The 11,074-nt window shown below is 47.3% G+C and overlaps 1 protein-coding gene across 1 annotated transcript in view; it reads right to left on the bottom strand.

Annotated features, from left to right (window-relative positions):
• Positions 1 to 8,724, bottom strand: part of PDYN (prodynorphin) — a 38,614-nt gene extending 29,890 nt beyond the window's left edge. Inside the window, exon 1 of the mRNA XM_061630220.1 lies at positions 8,547 to 8,724. The gene's annotated coding sequence lies outside the window, so the exon portion shown is untranslated. The remainder of the gene's footprint in view (positions 1 to 8,546) is intronic.
• Positions 8,725 to 11,074: the final 2,350 nt, after the last annotated feature.

Genomic DNA, 11,074 nt, shown 5'->3' on the forward strand with positions numbered 1-11,074 from the left:
ACGATATGATCCTGGATAAGAACGCAGACCTGGTATGTATTACGGAGACCTGGCTGGACGAAGCCTCAGCTCCTATACTTGGGGCCATGTGTCCAGCTGGTTTCCAATGCGCACAGCAGCCAAGGGTTGGTAGGAGGGGAGGGGGAGTGGCAGTCATCTATCGAGAGTCCTTGGTCTTCGCTAGACCCCCTCTCCATGAGACCAAGTTTGTTGACTGCATGTACTGGAGGTTGGGCCCAAAGGGTAGTTTGGGGATTCTACTTGTGTACTGCCCACCCCGCTGCACGGCAGATTCCCTGGCCGAGGTGCTCGAGGTGGTCTCGGGTGTCCGGTTGCTTTCCCCCAACCTATTGGTTTTGGGGGACTTCAACGTGCATGCCGAGGCCGTCCTCATTGGAGCTCCTCTGGATTTCATGGAAACCATGACTTCCTGGGAACTGCACCTTAGTAATACAGGGCCCACCCATGTAGCCAGTCATGCTCTTGACCTTGTGTTTGTCTCGGGAGGGGAGGGAAGTGTTCTGAAAATGGGGGCTAATTCTTCTAAACCCGTGTCATGGTCAGATCACTATCTGGTGAATATAGGCCTCTCAATGCCACACACCCTCCGCAGGGGAAAAGGACCTATTAGGATGGTCCGCCCCAGACGCCTGATGGATCCTAGAGGATTCCTGAATGCGCTGGGAGATTTGGAGCCGGCTGAAGGACGCCCGGTCGAAACCTTGGTGATGGAGTGGAATAGGGAGATCACTAGGGCAGTAGACCAGGTGGCTCCGAAACGCCCTCTCCCCCTGAATAGAGCTCAGATAGCACCCTGGTACACACCATGGCTGCAGGGTCTGAGACTGGAGGTGAGACGACTAGAGCGCCGATGGCGGAAATCGTGCTCTGAAAACGATCGGACACTGGTTAGAGCAGCAATAGCTGCCTACCAAGTGGCAACAAGGGCAACAAAGAGGGAATTCTTTGCTGCCTCTATTGCGTCCGCAGAGTGTTGTGCCAGGAGGTTGTTGCAAGTGGTCCGAAGCCTGGTCGGTCCAGTTGCTCAGGAACCCATGGAGCACTCTAAAGCCTCCTGTGACATGTTTGCTATACACTTTGCTGATAAAATCGAACGTCTGAAGAGCATGATTCCGTACGTCGTGGACACAGGAAGTGAGCCAGAGTTGACCAGTTGCATTCCGATCATGTGGGATCAGTTTCAGCCTCTTCCCTCTGAGGAAGTGGACAAGGTGCTCTCTACTGTGAAGCCAACCACCTGCTTGTTAGACCCTTGCCCCTCGTGGCTCATTATGAGCTGCAAAGAAAGACTGAGCGAAGGGATAAAGGCAGTGGTAAATGCATCCTTAGAGGAGGGTGCAATGCCACTAGCCCTCAAGGAGGCGGTAATAAAACCCATCTTGAAAAAGCCCTCCTTGGACCCCCAAGAGTTGAACAATTTCCGCCCAGTCTCCAATTTACCATTCTTGGGCAAGGTGATTGAGCGAGTGGTGGCCAAACAGTTACAGACACACTTGGATAAAGCAGATTATTTAGATCCATTCCAATCGGGCTTCAGGACTGGACATGGAACTGAAACAGCCTTGGTCGCCCTGGTGGATGATATGAGGAGGGCGTTGGATAGGGGAGAATATACCCTCCTTGTCCTCCTGGACCTTTCAGCGGCTTTTGATACCGTTGACCACGGTATCCTCTTAGATCGCCTGGAGGGATTAGGTATAGGGGGCACTGTTTTACGGTGGCTCCGCTCCTATCTCTCAGACAGGCATCAGCGATTGGCGTTGGGGGATGAGTTTTCAGACCCTTGGCCTCTCACTTGTGGAGTGCCACAGGGTTCTATTCTCTCCCCCATGCTATTCAACATCTATGTAAAGCCGCTGGGGACCATCATCAGGAGATTTGGGCTGCAGTGCCACTATCTCTCATTTAAGTCCTCACCAGAGTTGGCTGTGGATACCATGTCCAAGTGCCTGGAATCCGTAAGTGGATGGATGGGAAGGAATAGGCTGAAGCTGAACCCCGATAAGACCGAGGTGTTGCTCGTGGGAGACAAGAGAAGATTAGGAGATATATACCCTTGAAAGACCAGGTCCGCAGCCTTGGGGTCATTTTAGACTCCCAGCTGTCCATGGAGGCTCAGATTTCGGCAGTGAGCCGGGCGGCTTGGTACCAATTACATCTGATACGAAGGCTGCAACCCTACCTTCCTGTTCATCTGCTCCCATGGGTGATACATGCCCTGGTCTCCTCTCGCTTAGACTACTGTAATGCGCTCTACGTGGGGCTACCCTTGAAAACGGTCCGGAAATTACAACTGGTACAAAATGCGGCGGCACGGCTGATTAAGAACAGCCGTCGTCGTGATCACATCACTCCGGTGTTAGTAGATCTACACTGGTTGCCAATTGTTTACCGGGCCCAATTCAAGGTGTTGGTGTTGACCTATAAAGCCCTATACGGTTTCGGCCCAGTTTATCTGAAGGAGCGCCTCCAGCATCACCAATTATGCCGCCTGACGAGATCAGCCACACAGGACCTCCTCTCGGTTCCACCAACTAAAACAGCAGGGTTGGTACGGACCAGACAGAGGGCATTTTCAATTGTGGCCCCCACCCTCTGGAATTCCCTCCCGTTTGATCTTCGTCATGCCCCCTCCTTAATTGGTTTCCGCCGAGCCTTGAAGACCTGGCTATTCAGGCAGGCCTATGGGATTTCTGGGATGGGTTAGTTGTTAACGTGTTATTAACTGGAAGAGTGGGTTAGATGATTGATGGTCTTATCTATTTTATATTGTATCTTAGTGTATTAATGTACGTCGCCTAGAGTGGCCGTTAATTCGGCCAGATAGGCGACTCAGAAATAAAAATTTATTATTATTATTATTATTATTATTATTATTATTATTATTATTATTATTATTATTATTATTATTATTATTATTATTATATACAGAGATGGTGTGCATTTGGTAACTCCAGGATCCTCTTGGTGCAGGGAACCTGTGGCCCTCCAGATATTGCTAACTACAATTCCCCTCATCCCTGACCATTGGCCATGCTGTCTGTGGTGGATGGGATCTGGAGGGCCACAGGCTCCCTACCTCTGCCTTACTGTGCCAAGCAGCTATGCGGAGTCAGTGCTGATGGAAACCTCATGCAGATCTACACAGAGGCATATGCGATGTAAAGGCTGTGCAGTGGAGAGTGGTGGCTCCGATATCAGTGGGGCAGTAAATCCACTCCAGGTTTTAGTCCGAACTTTCAAAAAGCTGATTCACTGCCCCACTGACATTGGAGCTACCAGTCTCTACTGAGGTTGTGTACACACTAGAGCATTAATGTACACATGGGTTGCACAGACCCAATTTTTGTGTGTGTGTTTCTGTACACTTTTCTCCACATGTGTGCACCTGCATGCAATTTAAATCTATCTCAATGTTTCCTGTCCACAGCAGTGGCAGGAGCTTGATGGGATGGATTTGCATTGTGTGTGGTTGTCCCCTCCCCTCAATGAGTAATTCCCCACCCTCCCTGCGTTCCAGAAACCTGAGGCCCATTGTGGAGGGGGTTTTTTTCCCTGTGTGTGCAGCCAATTTTAATTACTTTACAGATACAAGTTTTGCGATAGAGCAGATTTGCACAAAATGGTGGCTTAATTTTTTTAAAAAGTGTGTGTTTTCGCACATGTGTTGCACCTGGCCACATCAACAACCCACCAAAGAGCATTTAGGGACATAGAAAGCTGCCTTATACTGAGTCAGACCATTGGTCCATTGTAGCTCAATATTGTCTACACTGGCCGGCAGTGGCTCTCCAAAATTTCAGGCAGGAGTCTCTCCCAGCCCTACCTGGAGATGTTAGTGATTGAACTTGGGACCTTCTGCATGCAGTGCAGATGCTCTGCCACTGAGCTATGGCACATTATCAACAGAAGTAGGGAGTGTGGTGATAGATGGCACCCAGCAAAACATTACCATGCATGAAGAAAAGAAAGGAATGCCCGTACAATGTGCTTCAGAACATCCACAACTGGGTAACATGAAATTTTATGTTGGATTTATTTTTTCGTTATTGCATTATCTCCGGATCAGACGGATCTTAATGAAATGGAGGGAAAGTGTGGGGGCAGTGACTTGTATGAGGACAACATTGTATGGACAACATGGAAAACATGCACACATGAGATGCATTGAATCTACTGTAAGCAGCCGTGTGTGCCCAGCCAAAAACAGGCAAATGCCCCCTTCTCTCCCTTGGATTGGGCTTAAAGAATGTTAGAGCACCTTCAATGCTATGAAAGGCTAAAACAAGGGTAGTACCCTCCAGATGTTACTTAGACTACAAATCCCGCCACAGTGGACAGTTGGGCATGCTGGCTGCAGCTGATGGGAATTGTAGTCCCAAGCATCTGGAAAGCTCCACAGTGACTATTCCTGGGCTAAAGCATTGGGATCTTTCTATGTGTGTGTTTTAAATAAATCACTGACAATGCACACCTAAGCATGTTTACTCAGAAGTAAGCCCCGTTGTAGCGCTTTACTCCCAGGTGCAGATGGAGAGGTATAAGATATCATTTGGCTTGCAGAAACTGGAGATAGTTTTTCTCTCTGTCGTAGTACTAGGGTGTAGTTACCTAATTGGCTGGCGATAGATTCAGGTCAGAAAAATGGGGGGGGAGTCTTTTTTCATACAATGCATAATCAATGTATGGAATTCACTGCCACAGGGTGCTAGTGATCATCATGAGCATAGATGGCTTTAAAAGCAGATTTGACAAATTCATGATGGAAAAGAGCAATCAGTGGCTAATCCCAATTAGCCTAATAGCTTACAGAAGCCTCCAGGTGTAGTTGCAGTGTACCACTAAATGCCAATTACTAAGGGCCAAATAGTGAAGACAGGCTGTTGCCTTAATGTCCCACAGACGCTTCTTCACAGGGATAATTCCTTGGCCACTGATGAAAGCCAGTTGCTGGACTAGATGCTTTTTTCTTTTCTTTTCTGCCTGATTCAGAAGGGCTTTTCTTAGGCTGCTATCTTGTCAGAGCTCTGCCTTGCCCAGACATGAAATCTGGGGTCTCCTTGGAGGTGGAACAGGATGCCCTGGGTTCCTGGCAGGTTCTTGGACCCCACCCACCCCCAATCACCCCCAGGGTTGCAGAAGCAAAGGAGACAGAGAGCCAATGAGAAGCTTCAAGAGGACTGGCAGAGTCTTCGGCTAGCTGCACATGAGGCTACTCTGGAGGAGAGGAAAGCACGTGTAAGCACCTCCCTAGAGTGGGGCCTGGCTGAGACCCAGGAAAGGGTGGAGCCTCCAGCTCCTATATAAACTCTCGGTCTTTCAGGGCTGCCAGGCTGTCGCTATTTTAGGGTGGGATTCAAACACATACAGCTAAGTTCAGGTTACATAATGAAAATTCATTTGGAGTGCTTGCCCAACAAGCTGGTTTCCCCCAAAGAGTCAGACCTCTTGCTATAAGCAAAGTGACAGGGAAATGCGGTGAAAAGTGCGGGATAATGCTTCCTTTGATGCAATGGTCATCTAACCTCTCCACAAATAAATCCGACTTACGGCAACCCTATGAATAGGGTTTTCATGAGGCTGAGAGGCAGTGACTGGCCCAAGGTCACCCAGCGAGCTTCATGACTGTGTGGGGATTCAAACCCTAGTCTCCCAGGTCGTACTCCAACACCTTAACCACTACACCACACAAACCCCCTCTGAATGCCGCTTACCATGAAAACCCTATTCATAGGGTAGCCATAAGTCGGGATTGACTTGAAGGCAGTCCATTTCCATTTTCAAAATTGGAAGGGGAAGATACTTCACTCCTCTAATTTATTAGCGTTTCCTTGTCCCATTTCCTGCAGGTGATCCTTATTTGCCACGTGTTATTTTATGTTATTATTTTATGTGCTGTGACCAGGTGCTTGGTTTTTTATGGTGCAAGAAAACAGATCCGAAGTTGCAAAGACTATACTGTTTCTGCTATTCAGAAAGAGCTGCAACAGAATTTAAGTTACTTCTCTGTATGGAAATATGAGTACAACACACCGCATCTTGTACACAAAAAGAGCCTGCTGGATTAGACCAAGGACTCATCTAGCCCAGCCAGATGCTTCCAGAAGATCTGCCACCATTGCTGGGCCTGCACCATCTACTGAGGTGTGTACACATGACCAACTTAAAATGCAGCTAATTTGTTCTTTTTCTCAATTGAAAATGGTTTGGGGGGAAATGCATCAAGACACAGTATTTCAGAAGAAAAAACAGGACCAATATTGATTGTAGCTTATGTCATGTATACACCAGTTCCCAAAGCATAATGGGAGCACAATGAATACAGAGGAAACAGGAGTGTCTTTGCAGCCTTAATCAGAGGTACACCGCTCTTGGATATGGAAGTTCCACTTAGCTAACTTGAAAGATTTGCCCTCCATGAATTTGTCTAATCCTTTTTTAAAAAATCAACTATTCCGGGAAGATGAAACTTGAGTAAATATCATAAATTGCCTGCCTGTGCAAAAGGAGTTTTTTTCAGACTGAAATCCCACTTGCCAACTCTGTCTCCAATATGCTGAAGTCATTAGTAAGGTTCATTTTGTGATAATTGCTGTCCGTGTGTGTGTGTGTGTGTGTGTGTCTGTCTAGCTACAGATACAGCAGTGAATATATAACTACTGACAAAAATGAAAAATGAGAAATGAATCTGCTGGGAATACCATTGCTTTAGGTGGGGGCAGGGGGATGTGGATAGCTTTGTTCTTTAGGGATTTCCAAATGCCGTCTGATGGAAGGTGTCACAAACATAGAAGGCATCAATCACTGGGAAGTTCTCCTGTATAAGCCTTGTGCAGAAGAATGTCCCAATGGATTCTGCCCCAAGATGATAGTTATCGTAGAAACAGTCTTGTGAATGTACTGCAAAGTTTTGCAATCGGTGCAGAAAGTGGTTTACATTTTTTGCCCCCTAGAATTCACCCACTTTTATTTGCCTCAGTAATAAGTGTGAGTGCAACGCTCAGCTGTTAGCATGACCTGCCCTTTTCAACAAGCCACTTCTGCTAGGGATTATTTTACAGGTGCCCCCAAATGATTCAAAGAGCACCCCCCCAAAAAAACACCTTTTCTTTTGTTTCATCCCTCTCTCCTTCTGATGAATCCACAGCAATCTTCACCAACCTGGTGCCCTCCAGACATTTTGGACTACAACTCCCATCAGCCTCAGCCGGCAAGGCACCAGCTTGAAGACTGATCAACAGTAAGGGGAAAATTCCTGCCCATTTCAATGGGGCTTGTGCAGGCGAACTTCCTCGTGGAGTGCACAACACAATCCTTTCTCATTACATTATTCTTGTTCTTTTATACACTTCTAATAATCAGCCTCTGGACTGCCCTATCAAATTCTGTGCACTTGGAAATGATACCCCAGCAGGACTACAAATCCATCCAGAGTTACAGGTTAAGGCACAGCCTTAGATGTGTCTACTCGGGAGTAAATCCCATTGAGTTCAGTGGGGCTTGTAAGTCGGCACAGGACTGCACCCATAAGCACTTCTGGCTGCAATTCTAACCCCACTTATCTGGAAGTAAGCCCCACTGAATTCTAGAGGTCTTATTTCTGCATAGATATGATGAGGGTTGTGCTGTTCAGCTGCAGTGCTAAAGAAACTTACCTGAGAGTATGTTCTATTGCACTCAGTGGACTTACTTCTGAGTAGCTATGCACAGCACCTACACTGTTTAAAATCCTATTGATTTCAGGCACATGCTTACTGACGCACTGAGGTCAATGGAACTTTAAATGCTTATTCTGGCTGGACTGTGCTTACTGTTTCTACTGGTGAGGAAATGCACACCAACGCACACAGGACCTACAGCGTATCCACAGATTTCCTCTCTATATCCACAAATTTCCTCCCAGCAATAGAGAAAACTCCAATCAAAAAGTGTCCACAGTTTAAAAGGAGACATTGTAATAATCAAGTGATCCAGGAAAGGAGTGTTTACGGTATGAGGAAAAGCCACACCCTTTAAAAAAAAAAACTTCCTCAGGATGGATAATTTTATCTCCTTTCCAGTAGCCTGAAATACATGACAACAAGGTTGATCTTAGCCCTTCGGCGGTATTTTCTTTGCTAATAAACTCGAGTTGCAACTGATAGCAGCTTTGAAGTGACATAAATATATATCTGCAGCGGGAGCTTTGAGTAAGAAACCTGTTGCTAAGAAATCAGGATGAATGGGGTAGACACTCATCTATCTGTCTGTCTATATACACTTTCTCGGTTTCTGCTTTCTCGGTTCATACTTTTCGCAGTGCAGTCTCATACGCCTCTACTCAGAAGCAAGCCCATGGAAAAGCCTTACAAGTAAGCGTGTGTGCCGGATCAAAGCCCTGCGTGTATTACCGAAAGCAAAGCCTGAGAAAGAGCGTCTTCTTGCTGTCATGACAGAAGCGGGCAAGGCAGGGGACGAGGAGGAACAGGCATAAATCCACACCAAGGCAGGAGACAAATGGCCCAGAGAAAGAGTGAAGCGCTTACCCTGCAGGGAGGATTCCCGGCTCTTCTTCGCGGAGTTGGCCGCAGGTGGCTTCCCTGGACAGTCTCGGAAAGTTGCGCGTCCCTCTTGCGCCCTCTCCACACGCGCGCCGCCTCCTGCGCTTGGCTTTATTTCACCCTCTGGAATGGTGCGACCTCTTCTCCCTTTGCTTCGTGGCTCCGATTCTCCCCCTTTGGAAGGGATGTCTCCTCTTGCCCCTCTTTTTATTCCCGCCTCGCGTCCTCCTCCTCCTCCTCCCGCTGTCACTGAGCCCCACCTCAGCAAGAACTCTCCAGAGCCAATAGGGGAAGACGGAAGCTCTGAATAACGAAAAGCATCACTCAGGCTCTTCCAGACCTCCATGGGGAGAGGAAGGGCACCCACATGCCGCAGATCTTTGCAAGAGAGACTCTGCTTTCTAGCAGGAGAACAAGGGGAATGAACGACACAAAGAGCCTGCCAGGCACAAACTTAGTGATCCAAGCCAACCACAACAACAGAGTTCCTGAGCAATTCACGCCTCATGCACATGTCTATTGTAGTCAGGCCCCCTTCACATGTTACATGTCTTGGGTGACTATACCTATGGAGTTTAAATATACAGCTAAACACTGGAATTGGATGGACTGATTCCATCAAGGAAGCCGCAGACTTGAACTTACAAGATCTGAACAGGGTGGTTCATGACAGGTGCTCTTGGAGGTCATTGATTCATAGGGTCACCATAAGTCATGATCGACTTGAAGGCACATAACAGCACCACTGGAATGGGAAACGGAACAAAGGCATAAATGTTGCAAGTCGCTTTGAGTTTCAATTTGGGGGGGGAAGAGCGACTAGCAAATATAATAAATAAGTAAATAATAAAATGCTTGCAAACACAGGCAGTGTGCAGGCATCCTCGGCCCAAGATTGGCTCCACTCCCGATTAAAAGCACACTCCACGGCAAACTCAGGTCTGTGCGCAATGTGTGAAATGTCCCTGAATGTGAAAAACAAAAGGCATGCCCCTAAACATTTGGGAAAGCACAGTGGACTTACGCTAGGGAGTTTGGGAGCATGCTGTTGTACTCAGGTTACACTTGTGAGCATCCCAGAGGCATTTCGTTGGCCGCTGTGAGAACAGGATGCTGGATTAGATGGGCCTTTGGCCTGGTCAGCAGAGCTCTTCTTATGTTCTGATGAACACATGGAGCTGACTCAGGTTATTGGTTCATGTATCCCAGTATTTTCAACTCTGACTGGCAGCAACCATCCAGGATCTAAAGCAGAGAGTCCTTCCCATCCCCTGCTACCTCACCCTTTCAACCGGTGATGTCAGGGTCCTTTTGCATGCAAAGTGTGGCCTCTGTTACTGAGTTATGACTTTTCCCTTGGCGTTTTAAATTATAAGAACGTAAGAGAAAAAGAGCCCTACTGGATCAGGCCAGTGGCCCATCTAGTCCAGCATCCTGTTCTCACAGTGGCCAACCAGATGCCCATTGTGGGAAGCCCACAAGCAGGACCTAGGCACAAAAGCATTGTCCCCTCCTGCAGTTTCCAACAGCTGGTACTCAGAAGCAAACTGCCCCCCGACTATGGAGACAGAGCACAGACGTGGCTAGTAGCCATTGATAGCCTTATCCCCAATGAATTTCTCTAATCTTTTAAAGCCACCGAAGTTGGTGGCTGTGATGTTCCTATATTAATGTATATATGGTAAGTGTTGTTGTTTTAGAAGATACATGGTAAGTGGAGTGAAAGAGGGGGAGTGACTGGGCAGTAGAATGCGAGATGATTGGCTGAGTGTTTAAAATGGCTGAATGTATAAAAGGAAGAGTGAGAGTGGAATAGGGGGGAGAAGAGAAAGAGTGGATTGCTTGGTGGGGTTTGAGAGAGTTGTTTGCCAGGAGAGAGTGAAGAAGGAGGGAGGTGGAGTTCGGATTAGTATTGAGTAAAACCATATGCTTATGTGCCTTAAGAAGAAATCTTGTTAATCTTGTTAGCTTTGTTATCTGTAATAAATACTTAATTTGGTTTACCAAAGGCCTGATCCTTGGCTGGGGTTTCACAGACCAGAAGGGAGGGTAAGGTAATGATCAAGGCTGAAGGGGAACTGTAACAAATGGTGGCAGCGGTGAAGAGAATAACAATACCAGTATTCAGAGTCTCTGGGAATACTAGTATTGGGACGTTACTGGTGGTTGCCTAGCAGGGGGATCTGTTGAGATCTGTGCTAGAGCGGATAGGTAAACCATAAGAGAGTGCGGTCCGGACTGGTGGAGTCCCTGGTGGTGCCTAGAGACAGGCAGTAACCACGAGCAGGTAGGAACCTGACAGGGAGAGCCAGGGAAGGACGCATCACATGTGGTGTCAGTAGCGGTGGGATACGAACAACAGAGAATCCAGATACGAACCAAAGAGAGTCCCAAAGACACGTAGTGACAAAGGAGACTACGTCACAGGTGTTGGCTGTAGCAGTGAGATACGAATACTAGACAATCCCTAATAGTTGTGTGGCAAACAGAAATAACAAAACAAGATTTCTTGT

The sequence above is a fragment of the Rhineura floridana genome, chromosome 6, assembly GCF_030035675.1.
Source record: "Rhineura floridana isolate rRhiFlo1 chromosome 6, rRhiFlo1.hap2, whole genome shotgun sequence".
Taxonomy (NCBI): Eukaryota; Metazoa; Chordata; class Lepidosauria; order Squamata; family Rhineuridae; genus Rhineura; species Rhineura floridana.